The sequence below is a fragment of the Piliocolobus tephrosceles genome, chromosome 13 (genome assembly GCF_002776525.5).
Source record: "Piliocolobus tephrosceles isolate RC106 chromosome 13, ASM277652v3, whole genome shotgun sequence".
NCBI classification, from domain to species: Eukaryota; Metazoa; Chordata; class Mammalia; order Primates; family Cercopithecidae; genus Piliocolobus; species Piliocolobus tephrosceles.
This window is the reverse complement of record NC_045446.1, coordinates 2,934,868-2,938,306: the sequence shown is the minus strand read 5'-3', so window position 1 is coordinate 2,938,306 and position 3,439 is coordinate 2,934,868.

Below are 3,439 nucleotides of genomic sequence, written 5' to 3'. Positions count from 1 at the left end.
CTGCAACCTCTGCCTCCCGGGTTCAAGCCATTCTCCTGCCTCAGCCTCCCGAGTAGCTGGGACTACAGGTGCGTGCCACCACGCCTGGCTAATTTTTTGTATTTTTAGTAGAGATGGGGTTTCACCATGTTAGCCAGGATGGTCTCGATCTCCTGACCATGTGATCTGCCCACCTCAGACTCTCAAAGAGCTGGGATTGCAGGCGTGAGCCACCGTGCCTGGCCTAAGTACTAATATTTTATATTTTAATAGAGCCCCAGGGCTTCTTCACGTTTTTTCTAGGGCAGGAATTGGCTTTGGCCATCACGTGAAAACTCAGGAAAGCAACACTACGGTGAATATGGAGCTATTCTGCTTAAAACAGGGGTGGAGGCCCCAAACCTGCCCATTCATCAGCCCCACCCCTTCTCTGTCTCTTCACCACTACAGCCACAGTTGGTGACCACTGATGTGGCAGGGGAGCTAATCTTCTGTGGGATTTGCCTGTGATTTTATAAAATCATCATCTACTCAGAAAGTTGCATTTTGCTACACTTTTCCCCCTACTTAATGCTACCATTTACGTCTAGGTCAGCTGCATCTTACAAACATCCTAATCTGACGGCTTTAAAATCTATGAATCCATTTTCAGCCAAGTTTATTTTCACTAATAAAAAAATCTTCGAAGGAGACACTTCCTGCTGTGGACTGAATGTGGCCCCAAAGCTCATGTGTTGGAAGCGTAACCCCCAGTGCGACAGTGCGACAGTGCGACAGTGCGAGGAGTCGGGGCCTCTTGACAGGTGTTTAGCTCCTGGGCTCTGCCCCATGAATAGGTTAATGCCGCTGCCTAGGGTTTGGCCCCCTCCTGCCCTCCCCTCCCTTCTGCCCTGTGAGGACACAGCACTCCTGCACTGCAGAGGTCACAGCAACGAGGCACCGTTTTGGAAGCAGAGATGGGGGCCCTCACCAGACGGCAAACCTGCTGGAGCCTTCATCTTGGACGTCCCCAGCCTCCAGAACTGCAAGAAAATACATTTCTGTCTATAAATTACCCAGTCTCAGATATTCTGTGAGCGCAGCACAAAATGGACTGAAACACCTTCCTAATCGAATCTTAGAGTTGGAAGGATGCAGAAGTCACCACCTGGCTTCCCACCCAGCTACGGTCTCCTGAGTGAATGTGGCCCAGTAATGCCTTGGTTCACCCACACAGACTCCAAGAACCGACGGTGGAATCTTTCCCACAGAGCCTCGTTGTAATCTCTGAATCCTCAAGAGGACACTCCAGACCCAGTTCTGCTCCAGGGAGCCCTAAAAACAGGGCAGCAAGCTCTCCATTTCCTTCATATCCCCCCACAAAACCCAATGGAGTGGTCCATCACCAGCCAGCCTGCCCTATTCTAGGTTCATCCCTATTTATCTGTGTCTTTGCGCCCATTGCTGATCCACAAGCTCAGGTGTGATTTGATCAGGTAACAATACATTGGGATTATCACCTCCTATGATATGCACACTATATCCCTGTTAATGTGACCCAAGAGTGAAATTTTATAAATGTGCGTATACACACACACACGTGCACATACATCTGCACCCCACGCCCCAATCACAATTTAATGAGACTCACCTTTGGATGTTATTTGTCTTTACAGTTTAGGAGCTCACAGCCACCAGTGCTCAGGCTTCTCACCCATCTCCTTCATGAGGCTCACATTCACACAGGGTTGGCAGCCCCTGTGCCCAGGGAGGGCACCCCGCAGACAAGCCTGGAATTGAGCCTCTCATCTGCCATTTGGGGCCATAGACCTCAGGCAGGTCACTGCACCTCTCTGAGCTGCACATCCTCACCCATAAGGGAGTAATGGTATGGGCTGTGATGAAGACCACATTCTCAGGCCTCTGAGCCCAAGTCAAGCCATGGCATCCCCTGTGACTTGCACGTGTACGCCCAGATGGCCTGAAGTAACTGAAGAATCACAAAAGAAGTGCAAATGCTCTGTCTCGCCTTAACCGATGACATTCCACCACAAAAGAAGTGAAAATGGCCGGTCCTTGTCTTAAGTGATGATATTCTCTTGTGAAATTCCTTTTCCTGGCTCATCCTGGCTCAAAAAGCTCCCCCACTGAGCACCTTGTGACCCCCACTCCTGCCTGCCAGAGAACAACCCCCCGTTGACTGTAATTTTCCTTTACCTACCCAAATCCTATAAAACGGCCCCACCCTTATCTCCCTTCGCTGACTCTCTTTTCGGACTCAGCCCGCCTGCACCCAGGTGACTAAAAAGCTCTGTTGTTCATACAAGGCCTGTTTGGTGGTCTCTTCACACGGACGCACATGACACACATGACAGCCCCAGTAGGGCTATTCTTCTTGCCTCCCGGGCCATGTCACTCACGTGCACTTGACCACTCGTCAGCTCTCAGTGGCAGTGGGGTCCCGGGGACCAGCCAGCAGCTGAAAGGCATCTGTCTCCTCCTCTGCTGGTGGAAACGGAGGCTCCTGAGAAAGAAAAGCACTGGGCTGCTTGTGTGCCAGGTCTCAGGACGGAGTTCATGGGGATTTCTAAGCTGTGCAGCCACCCAGCCCCCAACCCCCCCACTCCCCTACAACACACCGGCCGCCCTGGGCCAGAGTTCGTTAGCATTTAAATGGAGTTTCAAAGCCCTCCCCACCCCCACCAAGGCAAATGGCCCTGCCTCCCCAGCACTTGTCCAGTGACAACACAGCAAGTCACTTACCCCCTGCCGAGAAAAACTAGCAATAAGACCAGAGATAACAAAGGAGGCTGGCACGGTGGCTCCTACCTGTCATCCCAGCACTTGGGAGGCCAAGGCAGTGTGTGGGAGGAGCCGATCGCTTGAGCCCAGGAGTTGAGGCCCTCCTGGGCAACATGGCAAAACGCCACCTCTACAAAAAAAGAAAAAAATGTCCTGGGTGTGGTGACACATGCCTGCAAATCATTTCAGCTACTTGGAAGGCTGAGGTGGGAGGATTGCCTAAGCCCAGGAGGTTAAGGCTGCAGTGAGCCATGATCATGCCACTGGACTCCAGCCTGGGTGACAGAGCAAGACCCTGACTAAAATAAATAAACACACACAAAGAAGGTCGCAGCCCTTCCAGGGACTCTGTGGCAGGCTTCTCTAGCTGTCAGGTCCAGCAGCTGGGAGGCATGCGATTGGCTAACCAGGCTCAGGGTCCCCTGCAGCTCCCTGAAGGACCTTGCCAAGGACCCTCCCTGCCAAACCTCTCCTCCTACGGCTGAGAGCCGAGGACAGAGGCCAATTGCTTTGGGTGACCACACTCAGCCCAAATGCCACCTCCTGAGATGCCTTTCCACATTCCTTCTCGGCAACACACAAACCAGTCAGCACCCTGCCAGCCCCCATCCCACGCATTCACACCCTCACTCTGTTATGAGCTTTTGTGAGAGATCTTTTTTTTTTTTTTTTTTTTTTT